At 41.5% G+C, this 14,451-nt stretch overlaps 1 protein-coding gene across 5 annotated transcripts in view; it reads left to right on the top strand.

Moving 5' to 3' along the window:
* Positions 1-3,416: 3,416 nt before the first annotated feature.
* The window catches only part of RIPOR3 (RIPOR family member 3), a 58,122-nt gene continuing 47,087 nt past the window's right edge, over positions 3,417-14,451 (top strand). For 2 of the 5 annotated variants that reach the window (XR_008734320.1, XM_055723105.1), the window contains exon 1: positions 3,974-4,206. The gene's annotated coding sequence lies outside the window, so the exon portion shown is untranslated. Of the gene's footprint in view, positions 3,438-3,972; positions 4,207-4,414; positions 4,434-12,711; positions 12,781-14,451 lie in introns of those variants that run through there. The other 3 variants (XM_055723106.1, XM_027813505.2, XM_055723108.1) reach the window with 3 other exon arrangements.

Raw genomic sequence — 14,451 nt, 5'->3', positions numbered from 1 at the left:
CGCTGTGCCCGCTGCCAGCGGCGCGCGCTCCGGGGGGCGCCGGCCGCGCGGGGCCCGCCCCTGCCCCTGTGCTTGTAATGGATACCTAAAATCAATCCTCCCGTGGTTTCATAGTTCATTGATTTATTGTTGAAATCGGAAGGTGAAGTTAACAACGTTTTCGGATAATGTCAAACAATTATTGGGAACGTATTTTAGGAAAATACAAGACGACTATTGTATTTAGACAATTCAAAGTAAATTAGGCTCTTTCTCCTGGTATTTCTGTGTGTGCATACACGAACAAGTCAAATCCATTGTGAAACTACAGAGCTGAAACAGGCAGACGTTCGTATACGGACATAATAGAACTGTCACTGTTTATTAACTAAATAGTACTGATGCAGTAGTAATAAGTAAAAATAGAAAAGTACAAGCCAAGGGTAGTAGAAAAGCAATTCAATTTTTCCATGTATGCCACATTTGGAAATACTGAATCCATGTGAGTTCAGCCACTGTCCCAGCTGCGTTCAGCTTTTAGAAGATATTCTTTGCTTCTGTTGGCTCATCTCTTACTTTCCCTCCTGAGTTATAATACCGTGAACTATAAACTCCAGTGCAGATAGGCGCACAAAGAAGCAAAAATAATCATGTGCTTAAAATTCTGGTTGTGTGTAATTACGGTTTAATCTTGCTGTAACACACCCTCAGAAACTCTGAGTGAATGCTCTTTATGTAGGGAGAGTTTGTTATAACATGGTCTAAAGTTTGTTGTGCTACAGTAATGAAAGTGCCTGATCTGGATATTGATTGGCTGATAGATTAAATCTACTTTATGCAGATTACTTTGTATTTATTAACATTTAGGTAGTATTCTAAAATCAAAAGAATACAAAATAAAAAAGGGTGGGGTAGAGACACAAGCAAATGTTTGCATACATATTGCTTGCATTATGAGTGGCGAGAAAAACGACTTTTCTGCAAGTCAGCCTGGTGTAAAGGATCATAGTAATAGGACTAAATACTGAGTTATTAGCTATTGCTACTATAAACAGTTATGGTTTATAGCAGCCTTTCTAAAAGTCGGTTTAGTCTGGATCTTCCTGAGAAGCATGGTCTGCTCACAGGGTTTGCTGTCTGTAGTTCAGTCGGTTTAGAAAACCAAAAGTGGCTTAATTCAGTACTTACACAATAAAATTATAGCTAATCTGATTATGCCAGAACACTTGTGAGGCTGAAACACTAAATGTATAATGTTGTTGCAACCACCCTGGATATTTCATTGTAAAATGATCTTGGTATATCCTTGGCATAATACTGGATAAATGTCGAGTGGCTGAATTTGTGAAGTGCTTTTATGGAGTGCTTTGAGATCCTTCAAGGAGATGTACTAGCATTTTTTAAATGTCCCTTTAGGTCTGAGAGACATCAGAGTGTGTTTTATTTTTTCATTGTAAATATTATAATGCTGCCAGCAATGCAGTATTTACTGCTTTTCATGTGCGTGAGAATACTAAGCGTATGTATTTTTAAAGGAAATTCCAGAAGAATGTGTAGCTTGTAACAATCATTTGTAGGTTTGTGTCCATTGTTTTCGAGAATATGTAAATTGTTACATTATAGAACTCGCTTTGAACCCTGCTACATAATTAGCTGCACTAAACATCAGTATCCAATTTGGAAAATCTGTAGCCAAGTGTTTTATTAGAATTTCATGGAAAAGGAGAATGTGAACAAAACCATAGAGCAAATAATCTGAAGTGCAGTCAAAAATAATGAAAACCAAGCACCAACCACATAAACACACCAGATGAAGACACAGCAAATGAAGATCATAAAAAATAAACTGGAATAAAAACACGTAAGGCCAATCCTCAGCTGAAGTGAATAGGGACATCTGCACCGGGAGTGATGGAACCTTGGTCATTTGCATCAGTTGAGGGTCTGGTCTGTGAAATTTATTATGTCTCATGTTTAGGAGGAAATGACAGTAACAGTAAAGGTTTTTTGGTCAACCGGTTGCCTAGGGTTCCTGCAGAGATTAGGTGTTCTGACAAATGTCCTTCTGCAAATCCAGTTAAGTCAATTTAAAATAGCCCCTGTGCGCTCCACCCTGCTGTGGGGCTGGCATGCAAAGGCACGAGGCCGCACTGCAGCTGCTGCCGCTCACAGGCCCTGGTTTAGCGCCGTCCTGTGCTGCTTGAGTTGGCCTGATACGGCTGGTGCTGCGGGGTCTGAGGCTGGAGCACGCACCCGGCTTTGCTGACAGCCTTACATGATTGGAAAGCCTGAGCCGAGAGACAGGACACACAGCTGGCTGCACCTTGAACTGCTGCGGTTGTATTTGCCAGTGGGGCATTCTTCAAGTAGTCAGTGTGATTGATCATAAAACCACAAAATACTAGGAGAATCAAGAGAACATTTAGCAGAGGTATAATTATTAGACTGTGTCGTGTACTGACCTGTACAAGTCCCTGTGTTTGCATCTCCTTGCTTTGTCTCGCTGGGTACACCAGCTCTGCTACTAGTCTTGTCCATGCTGTATCACCATGGCCTTTTTCAGCGCTCCAAGCCCCAATCGGTTTCAAGATCCTGTGTGAAACTCACTTCTACTTGCGTCTCAGCACCGTTCTTTCTAGAATATCTAAAGCCCAAAGTGCTTGAGTTGTTTGTGCAGCCAACTCCATCAACCCATCTGTTTTTGTCTCTTACTGCTCTCACTTTCATGTGTGTTAATTCCCTCATGAGTCTTCTTAAAAGCATATTCAGCTGTGTGAGAGATCTTCCCTTGCCTTTTTCAAAGCTTTCCTTGAAGCAAGCACACAGAAAAATACAAATCCTGATCAACTTCATAAATTATTGGAAAGGAAAAGAATAACTCTGCCCTAACAGGTTCTTGTGTGTGATCTCTGGTCATCTGGCACTTTCAGAACTTTAGTTTGTGTTTTATCCTCCTGAAACAGGAGGGAAGAGTCCTGTGTGTGTCCTAGATATTGCTGAATATGGTGAAAAGGGGAGCAAACACTATTACTGTTAAAGTTATTGTAAGAGCATACCCAAATTCTGCACAGTCAGCTTATTCTCCTCATGGGGAGTGTCAAGCTTCCCGTGCCGTCAGTCAGTCAGCATGCTAACCTTATGGGGGAACGGTGCTAAAAACCGCAGGGGAAAGTGGAAGAGGGTTGAGCCAAACCCTAGTCCAAGGGGCTCTGCGGACGGCAGGCACACGTTTGGCTGGTGATGTTTACAAAAGGCCTGGCAAGGCATTGCTCACAAGAAAAGAGATATGATTGTGTGGGTTCATGTGGTGAGGCAAGGAGCCGGGCAGGATGTCAGCCTGCTTTCTACATCACAATTTCACATCTTTTTTGTCAGGATTATCAGGAAGGTGTCTAGAGAGCGAGCAGAAGGAAGCTGCTTCTCGAGGAACGGTACCTGCCTGAAGAAGCGACAAGGAGGTCAGTAGCGAGCGCAGCAGAAAGGGCTCGGAGCGGGCTTTGGTTAACAAGGAATCAAAGAGAGCAAAGTATATGTCTTCAGTAACAGAAAACTATGGGAGGTTGGGATGGGGAAAGGGAGGAGGCAATGAGAGAAAGAAAGGTGAAGATCTGGGACAGCGAGGGTTGTAGGAGGAGGGAATCTTAAAAGGGATAGTGAGGGGATAGCGTGGGGTAAGGGCAGGAGGAGTGGAGGGAAGATGGGAAGGGAGGGAGAGAATCAGGCACGGGAGAAAGTGCCTGAGAAGTGCAGGGGTAGGATCCGGGGGCAGGGGAACGGAGGCATCAACGGGGCGGCAGGGGCGGCCGTCCCCGCGTGTCGCCGGTTTGTCCTTGCCCTGCGGCGCGGTGGGGCCTGCAGTAAGGCAGCCGGAGTAAGCAAGGGGGCGCTGGGGATGCTCCTGATTAATAGCAGAGGGTCCGGGCCGTGACCGCAGGCTCGGCATGTGCTGGAGCCGCGCTGCACTTTCCCAGCCCCCCTGCCAGGATGAGGGGGGTCGGAGGGAGGGAGGCAGCGAGCGGGACGGGGCCGGCGGCATCCAGCAGCAGGCAGGCGCTCCGCAGCCGCGGCTTCCTGGAAGCGGAGCCCAGCTGGGTGACAGGCAGCGGCGATAAGCGGCGGCTATCGGGGCCGTCCCGGCGGGCCCTGCCTCTCCGCGCCGCCGGCCGCCGCCGCGCTGTCCCGGGAGCGGAGCGGAGCCGAGCGCCGCGCTCCGCCGCCGAGAGGCAGGTAGGAGGCACCTGGCCGCGGGGCACCCGCGGTTCCCGCCGGGGGCAGCGCGGGGTGCCGGCCCCGGCGCCGGGCGGGGGGAGGCGGTGTCCCGCCCGCGACCCCCGCCCTGCCCGGTGGCGGGAGGGACGGGGCCGCGGCGCGCCCGTAGCGCCGCTCCGGGCGCCCGCCTGGGCGACGGGGCTGCGAGACGCGCGGGGCAGCGGGGAGGCAGCGGCACCGCACCGGTGGGTGAGAGCTGCAGGGCACCGGGGGGGGGGGGCTTGTCACCGAGTGGAGGGGTATGTCACCGAGAGGAGGGGCATGTCACGGGGTGGAGGGGTATGTCACCGAGAGGGGGGGCATGTCGCCCAGTGGAGGGGCATATCAGCGAGTAGGGGGGTGCGTGTCACCTATGGGGGGGTCCTCGTCACCTATAGGGGCGGTAGGCTCCTGAGGAGTCTACGGGAATCTGTAGGTAGGCAAGCTGCAAAGGATGCTGATATTCCTGCAGAGGCTGCACCGCGCAAAGAGGCGCGGTAGCTTTTGCCCCAGAAGACAGCACGTTCATGCCCACAAACACCCGGGGACCCCCTGCGGGGTGAACATCTGGCTGGAGCAGGTGGGAAAGAGGACAACGTTTATGCCATCCTGTAGGGTTTGTGTTTTGGAGGTGGCATTGTATGGGCTGGTTATATTTTAGTTAACTCTTTTTGTCTGTGCAGAGATTATGTTTTATTTGCTCATAAATACGAATTGAGGTTTTGGGTCACAGCCCAGTTACGTTTTGCTTCAGACAGAGTTTAATTTCCCCTTTTAAAAAGTGTTTTAAATAAGTTGGGCCATATGGAAATCGAGTTGTTCATCAACCAAAGAAACTTGAAGGAATTTGAAAAATAAGGTTACATATTTCTTGAGCCATTTCTTGAGTATTGAACCAGAGTCAGAGTACAGCACCAGTACTCAGAACTCCTGATTCAGTCATTTCCTTTGCTGGGATCAAGACTTAATCCGTCTCTACCTGTGTTTTCACAGCTGTAAAATGGGAGCTACACCTATTAATGAGGGGCATTACATACTCTTTTTGGAAAGAACTTCATTTAGAAAAAACAAGAAAGCAGAGGAAGATCATTTGTAAGGGTAGTAAACAATGCAAAATGTGTCTGAGGGAACATTTCGTGTTGAATGGAGAGATACATCTGACAAAGATGTGGTGTCTAAAGGAACATGTGTGGTAGGAACTGCTTCTCTGTTGTATTCATCTCACATGCAGTTGATCACTTACATGCTGCTGTCTGAATTCTTCAGAGTGAATGACATAAGCACGACATGTAATAGTGTGGGAAAAGCTGCACAAAACCTGCCAAGATGGGACGGAGCTGTTATTGAATGGCAGGCCAAGCCTACTTTACGCTCCAGGTCTAAAGGGGAACTTGTGTGAGATACAACACAGGCAATATAGTAGGGAACAACTGGCTTGGCAAAATTTTCCTCCAATTGGAGTCTGGATACTGTTTAGAGGAATTAAAGGGCTTCCCTGAGATGACAGGTCCTGTGTTCCTATCTGGTGCTCGATTCTTGAGTCAGTAACTGCAGTTACTGCAGTGGTGTTTCTGTTAACAGTGTGGAGCCAAGAATGGGGAAATATAGGCCAAACAGTGAGTTATGTAATGGTATTCCCTAAGGGGTAGTATAAACATGAGATGATTTCCTTCTGTCAAGACAAAGAGCAGCCATACAGTTGCTCTACAGTGTTCACTCTAGCCCTGGGCTCCTTTAGGAGAAATCCAGGCAGGGAGCTGGGACTCTGTAATATCAAATCCACCAATATCACTTTATTCCCTTCCACAGCTAATTCCTTCACAAATATTCCTTTGCAGTATCCTTACAAAGAACCTGAGAAGAGGAATAGAGCCATTAGGGCTCAAAAAGGAAACCAGACTCAGTCTGCGAGGGGGGAATGTTACGATTTTAATGTGTCTCTTTCTCAGGGGTTTGAGGAGTGATAATGTGGTGTTACAGTGCACCAGGACAAAACGGAGGTTCTGTGTATAGAAAGTTATACACGATAAAAGAAGGGAGTGGGAACTGTCTCGGAAGGTTTGTTACTTATGCCGTTTGGATGAAATAAATAGAAAGGCTAAATTGGAAGTGAAGGAGATGTTTTATGTAAAATAGTAGGTTTAATATTAGTTAAATATACACACTCGGTCTTAGCCAGAAGGCTGAGAAAAAGGGAACAGAGTTGACTTACCCAGACTGTTATTGGCCAGAGCTGGATTTTGGAAGATGATTGGCTGGTGACAATCCAAAATTATACAGACTGCAAGTCTCGCAAAGGACATCAGCCGGCCTTTAATGACTGCAGGTGCTCAGGGTGCTGCGTTTAATTCTGATCATAAGATGGTGCCTCTGCAAGTACAAAAGGGACATACATATTTATGAAATACCAGGTTTTATCCACTTTTTTCAACTTTTCCATTTCTGTTGCCAGGTCACTGCCCCTGAGCACAGGTTACTTTAAACCAGTATGTCTTCAAAGACATGCCTGAAAACTATTATTTTTATTCAATTCAATTTTTTAGGGGAAAACTTGGTTTTCAGCCAATCAGTGCATTTAATCATGAGTAATTTAGAGGATCAGAACACCAAGACGATCTTGTCTTCTTTATTGTTAATACAGAAAGTACTGTAAGTGTAGTTAGCAAACCGATTTATGTGTAGCTGGTCTAGATTTGAATTTAGCTGTTTCAAATTAAAAAATAAAATTAGTTTAATGGGGAACTTAAATGCAATTATTATTGGAAAAGTAACTGTGTCAGTGATATTTTGTTATTCATCAGGTGTGTTCTTTCCCCAACATATGAATTCATCCCTGATCTGCTTGATGAAGTAGCAAAAATCCACTTTCATTATTTTTTTAACTCATAGTACTCCAGGCTGAGTCAAATGAATGCAGTAGCTCTTGCAAATTGCTCTAGCCCTTGTGTCATGAATTAAGATCCACAGTAGGGTTTATATCTTGAGATGTCGATCTCAGTTGCATGGTAAAATACCCATAACAACTTTCATTTCATTATAGTCATGTAGTATGACTTTAAGATTTCAGACAGACTTGTCAGGATTATTAGTGATTAAAAAAAATGTTCACTTGTTGACTTAGCAAACTGCATTGGGGCTGTAAATTTCTATTCCTGTTTTTCTTTCCTTTCTCTACAACTAAATTGCTCAGACTACAGATTCTGAGAATGCTGGCGTGCTCAAGCTGGGATGTCTGAGGCTTACATCAAGTATCAATAGGTTCCTATCATTTCAAGTAAGGCCAGTAAAATCTGCTGGCCCTCAAGAGCTTAGAGAGGCAAGGGGTGCGTGTTATGGGTAATTAATAATAGGGGCATCTGAATTTTAACAGGCACTTCAGACATTTTGTCCTTATGTGCTTCTGACATATCTCAGCTGTAAAATGGTGATAATACAATAATATTTACATAGTACTGGGGAGATGATAAGAAATCAATATCATGAGTTATATTTATGATTAGGGAATGAGCCTTGTTCCTCTTAGCTGAATACTTTCCTCGCTTATTTCATAGGGCAGGAACAGCGGTAACAAAGCACTCATCATTTTGTTTAAAAAAAGCTGGGTCACGGTATGTCTGCTCATCACAAGAGTTTTCTCTAACCATTATTGAAACATTTTTAAACATGTAATTTTAAGCTATGCATAAATATCGGTAGCTAATATTCTGTGCAACTATGAATGCATAAAGGGCTATCTGATTACGTGTATTTGCAGATCTCTTTCTGCTTCACATTCTTGCAGATCAGAACAACAACATAACTTTCTTCTTTCAGGATAGTTAATGTTCTGGCCCAGAATTACAGCACCAGATGTGTTGCCACAGAAACAATTTAAAGGGAGAAGGAATTGCAAGCAAATTGTCTGTCTAGTGGAAAATGTTTTAGAGCTTCTCATTGGTTCCTGTGTGTTATATGTGTGCATGGCAGAGAATAAGGGAGAATTTTGCTTTTTTTGTTTCATACATCTGTTAGTGTTTTAAAATTCTCTATACAGGGTTGAAAACTTGAAAAATATTCTATTATGGGCATGAGTTACGTACCTCAGAGACATTTTTTATTAAATCCTGACTCATTTTTAGAAACTTTTTCCTTGAAAAGTGCGCAGTGTGCTAGCTGATTTACTCAGCTCCGCTTGCAACATGCTTTAGAAAATATTTCCAGTAATAGTTGTTTCTGTGAAAGTAAGGAAACATTTGACAATACAAAATTATCTCAGATTTTGATCCTGAAAATTAGTAGCACATTCTTACTACAGTTGACATGCTGATGAAAAGGGGGAATGTATATAGGAAATATTTTGACTTAATCTTACCTAGGAAGCCTTGAAGCAGCCAAAGCCCTAGATTTTAGCTAGCATTTCTTTTTCTCAGAATAGTTGCACAGGATACTCTAATCAACATAGCCTTCTCAACTATTATGAAAGTATTTGTCTGGACCAAATGCAACATGAATTACCTTAATATCACCTTTTCACTTTTTTGACCACAGAAAGGCATGTTTATCCTACAGTTTTGCATATTGTTTGGGGTAGAGAAAAATAGGAAGGCCACAGCTACACCAGAACAGTTTGGTGCATGGAATAATTGTCAGAAACCCTCCAGATGTGGATACTAGAAAAAAAATTATTTTTGGTACAATTTCTACTGATTTTTGACCAAGTTAATTTAAACTAACAAAAATGCTGATTAAATTGTGTCTGCACTAGGATTTCAATTTTATCATAGATGCATCATAAAGTACAGCATCTGTAACTAACATTGGTGGGCATTTCTTGTATAAACTTGGCTCAAAAATCTGGGAAGATTTTAAAAAGGCCAAGATTCACACATAAAGAGACTTGTTTCCACAATTCTTTGTCATTTGTGCATTTGAAAAGTCTTCTTCCCTGCAAATTTTGTAATACTGCTGGCTGGGTAGTTGAAGGAAATGTAATTGCATTTATCTTATCAAAAGCCAGGGTGAAGTTCATGTCTCTTTGGAGTGATGGAAAATTTACCATATGCATCTGTATGCATAATGCTACCCTGGGATTTTGGAGGATAATGGACATAAAATATGCCAAGAAGCCTTCTTTTATTGTTTGTTTGCTTAGTATTTTCCCTCTGTGAAATTTATTTTTTTAAGCTTTTTTTCATATAGCCGTATTTTTAAATGCCCCTCAGTTTGGAAATGCACAATTTATTCATTCTATTACTGGTTTGGGTTTTTTTCCCCCATACAAATCTGGGATCTTTTGCATTGATGAAAATTGCTTATAACAGAAGTATCGGAATATATTCAGGTATACTAGAGTTAGAAGCAATTACTTATGCTTATGAAAATAGTTTTACCGTATTTTAAGTGTCCTGCAAGAGAAATCTTTTTGCATACCATGTCACACGTTTGAGTTTTGGCAGGTTCACAGGCGTGTACATCACCAAACAAGATCTGCCATAAAGATAAGAAATTCATTTCTCTCTTGCATTCCTTATTCAGGCAGAACTCCAATTGTGGGTGTGGAAGGAATGCAGAGCTGGGCCTAGAGCTTGTGTCTGCACAGGTTAGAAATGAACTTTCAGTGTCAAATTTGGATCAGAATCTGCATCTGTGTTTCACTAGAAGACCACAGATACTTGAATCCAGGTTTCTGGTTTGGTTGTTCTTTGGGGCTGAATCAGTCTTTATTTGCAAACTGATCCAAACGTCCCCTTAATTAGTTCACATCCCTTTTGTTTGGTCCCATGAGAAGCTAGGTTAGTCTTTCTTTAGGCAGTAGAGCCTTCCCAAATAGACATTGTAAACTAGAAATATAGGTACTTATAATTTTCTTAAAAATGTCCTTTGGGCCTGAAATTTCTTGTGCTTGGTTTCAATCCAGTATTGAATAAGACTGGAAAGTCTGAATAATGTCAGTTCAGCTGCGTTTGAGTTATTCAAGTGCATTTAAAAAATATGTACTTTCCACTTACATTTTTTCCATAATTCACTGCACTTACATAACCTCTGTTTTATTATTTAAATTGCTGCAGACTTGAAGAGGGAAAAATCATTCTCCAATGCTGGGACTCAACAGATAAACAGGGAGGCAATTCAAAGACCTCAGTGTGCTTTAATATTTTAATGTTTACTGCTTCAGTATTAGCATGAATAGGTTTATAGTTCTACTAGTGCAGGCAAAATATAATGTAAATAACCTTCAGTTTACCTATGTGCTGAATTTCTGCAGTTTTTACATTATGTAATTGAAATTTCACAAAAAGAGTTTAGAGGGCTTCTCTGGATTATAAGGAAGGATTTTGTTTGATGAGGTCTGTTCAAATAGTAGGTCAGGGTTTTCAGAAAGATTTGACACACAGAGATATTACAGATGCATATGCAGCTGCTTGAGGAATTACAATAGAGTGGTAACGGTATGTGAAAATGTGGCTAATACTTGATCTATACAGAAGGTTCACAGGCTTTTCTAAAGTTTTGAAGACAACTGATCTGTAGCGTTAGTTACCTGGTTTTTACAATGGAAGACAAAACAAAAGAGCAGTTAAAATGGCTGGATCGTGTGTAAAAATGCATCAATTTAATTCCATCAGTAAGATCTCAGCTTCAACATCACTATACAACAGGTTTGTTGTGTGTGAGTATAAATATATATTTATTTATATCTGCACTTCACTGTGTGCCCTTTTTCATGCTTTTAGTACAATAGTGTGTATATATATATATATATATGTATTTTATGGAAAACTGTCACTAGGCTTTTGTTATTCATTGTCCAAAATGGAAGCCCACACAGTGATCTTGAAGGTAATGTCACCTTTGAAGAGAATCCTGCATGTAGAAAGCTTACAGGAAATACTACTTTAATTAACCACAACTCCCACTGAAACAATAGAGCTATCCTTTGTGTAACTCTGCTGAAGTCATTGGATCTTGTTCCTAATTCCACTGAGGCGGAGTTGTGCCCCTCCCTTTTCTGAAGTGTTCACATGCCAATGTGTTGTGCAACCAACATAATTTGTTAACAAATAAAGACGAATTTAAATAACCTTAGAAAATCAGTGCAGACATCCCAGCTGCCTGCAAACAAACATCAGAAGTGCAAAACAAGTAGCAGTGCAGAGTATCTCAACATTGCTTGGGGTTTGGGTTCTTCAAGAACAAAACCACAAGTCTAAGAAGTATGTACTTTGCAGGAGAAGGCTTTGGATGAGAACATATACTGCATCTTCTGGTAAGATCTCCAATCCAGACATAATTCCATATCTGCCCAGCCTAGTTTGTTTTCTCAAGAGCTGTAGTAGTACATGATTAATCTTTCCCCTGTATGTGTATGAATTTGACTGGTTTTAGTTCCATTTAAAGCAATAGCAAGTATCCTTTGACCTGTAATTGTCAGATTATCTTTACAATACAGTAAAACTGTAGCTTATTGTAAAATATTTCTCTTGAGTAAGCCAAGTCATATGGAATAAAACACCATTTTTCTATTATAAGATTGAATGCACTGTCTGCCATTACTGCTGTTAACTGTGTCAGGATCTGGATTTAATTCTGGATCTGATTTAGTATGTTGTTGGAATCACTTGTCAACATGGATATTTTGTATCTGAATGGCCATTTCTGAATTTTGAAGATCACCCGAGAGTGATTTGCTGCCAGTAAGTTCTTGATCTGTACATTCTCAATGACAATTCTGTAGAGGATCACAAATGTGAGTTCGTAAGATCAATGATCCATGCACTGGTGTTTGGAGGGTCATATTGCAAGTGTGGGAAAACTGCCAGGGGACATAGAACATCACAGGGACGTACTGTTCTATTTACTGCCTCTCCAGCCAGGCATGGTTCCTTATTAACGGGAAGGCGTATCACTGTTGTGCTTACAGCACCTTTCAGCATTCTGGACACTGCTGCCATCCTCTCAGGCTCATCTGGCAAGATGCGTGATGATTATGTCTTTCACAAATCATGCCTGTCTGATGCCAAAAAAGCAGATCAGTACATACATAGTGCCTTTGATATCACTGGAGTCATCACAGTACTGTGATATGTAGCTGTTTGGCCTACGTGTTGTCCCGAAACATAAAGTTCTTTGCTGGTGATCTCATCCATTACCAGGACTCCTTAAATTATCAGTCAAGCAACAGCTGTGTGAATATGGACTATGCATGTGTCCGTCCATTTTTGTGTTGGATCTCTCTGCAGCTCTAATAACTATAACTTGATGCAAACCTGAGTGGCATTTCCCTACATACCACATCCTGAGGGTGGCTGTTGTTTGTCCTCATTCTATGAGGACAATAGGAGCCGATGAACTAAGGTTCAGTATGTACAGTGAACTGATTGATACCTTGGGTCTTTGGCTTGTTGGTCTTGGGTAAGAGCTCTTTACTCTCTTGACTCAGTGTGCATGTTAGCATTACAATTCACTCCTTCCGTGTTGAAAGGAACTAAGAGAACTTTCTTACAGGGAGCCCAGTGTTGTCAAGTGGCACGATCCTATTCTGCAAGAGTAGTCTCAATTATTATTGGCTTGTAGGTAAGTAATAGAGTCTGGGTAACACAGACTAAGTCAATTTACATCACAAAAATAGGTCTTGTTTTATGTGGCATGAGGGACTTGCCCACAGATTTTTTTTATAAACTGAAAATTGTAGTTGTTCTACACTTGCCATGTAGCCATACTAACCTTTGTTCTGTGCTTAAAGGTAGTACTGCTATTATTTCATTTCAATTGGTTTTTTTTTTTAATGATGTAGACATATGACATTAAAAGCTTCTGCAGCTGTATTGATATGGCAGTGCTGTATGTTAATACAATGTTTTCTTTTTCCCTGATGCTGTACTAGCAAAGTTCTTGTAGTATCTAACGAGACACAAGTAATAAGCCCCTCTCTACAGCTTTTAAGTGCCTGTCTATATTACAAATTCCTTTCCTCAGCTAAATTAGGTTAAGGACTGTGAAAAATGGTTTCTTTTACCAACATGGTTACGTTATCAAAAGACACAAGTATTGAAGCAGTTATGGTGCACAGTAAACTTGTGCATGAGTTAGTACTAATTGGTTTAGGTCTGAGGGATAGTTTTAACTATGCTGATAGGAAGCACAGGCTTGCCAAGTTGCTCCATTCATTTTAGGAGAACTTTAATGGTAAATAATACCAATATTCTGATAGCAGCGAGGTGCTGGTAGTAGAGATACACAGATGATTTTCATGTTGATTTTTTTACATTATCTGCAGACTACTAATACCTTTCAAAACTATACTAGATGTATAAAAACAACAAACCTTTCAGGTGTAGCTGTATAGATCTGTGTAAAAAAGTTTCTGGCATAGGTGTAAGCATTAAGAGGAATGTTAAAAGGTGAAACTCATGAAGAGACAGCTGTGCTGGCAAAATACATAAGAATACTCATTTTGCCAGGATTGCCTGTGTCTTTTGGGGTGAGAGGTAGAAACAAGCTGCAGAAGACCTCGGTTATCTCTTCTGTTGGAGTTTTGTTGCTGTACTTACACATAGATGCTGAGTAAACCAGTCCAAGAACTAAGAAAAACTCCTTGCAATGCTGAAAAATACGAAACACTGAGCAGATGTGACTACTTGTTGCAGTAAAAGCTTTGAGTCCTCAGGGAACAAACATTTGGGTTCACAGTCTTTGAAGAAGTTTGACAGAGAGCTGATTGATTTTTTTTTTTGTGTGTGTGTGTGCACAAAATTGAAATGCATTTTCATAAGTGACTCTTGCCGTGTTTGTTGATGATATTCATGACATTTCAAGGGACCTTCAAATTAGATTAGCTTTTGGCCTAAATGCTGAAGTGGTTTGATCTCAGCTGATCCTGCTGAGCAACTTCTGCTTAGCACTTCCAGTTATGTCTGCCTTTTTTTTTTTTTTTTTTTTTTTTTTTTTCCCCAGTGAGTAGCTCTCTTGTGCTTGGGCTGGGTGATATAGAAGAGCCTGACGTTTCCAGGAATTTATCATCTCTGGCAGAAGTCTTGTTAATGTCAGTTATTGATAAGTGGAAAAGTAAACATGTGGCTGGTTAGGCAGTGCACTTCCAATGGCTTACGACTGGTCTGATTTCATATAACAGCACACAGTGGTCCTCCAAAGAAAACTTGTATGACTAATTATGTTTTAAAATTATTTTGACTGTATGATTTTGGTTATAACTTATTTATCTCTTGCTGCTTTCTAATGTACACT

This window comes from Falco cherrug, chromosome 10 (assembly GCF_023634085.1).
Source record: "Falco cherrug isolate bFalChe1 chromosome 10, bFalChe1.pri, whole genome shotgun sequence".
Classification (NCBI taxonomy): Eukaryota; Metazoa; Chordata; class Aves; order Falconiformes; family Falconidae; genus Falco; species Falco cherrug.
This window is presented reverse-complemented; position numbering and strand designations above follow the sequence as displayed.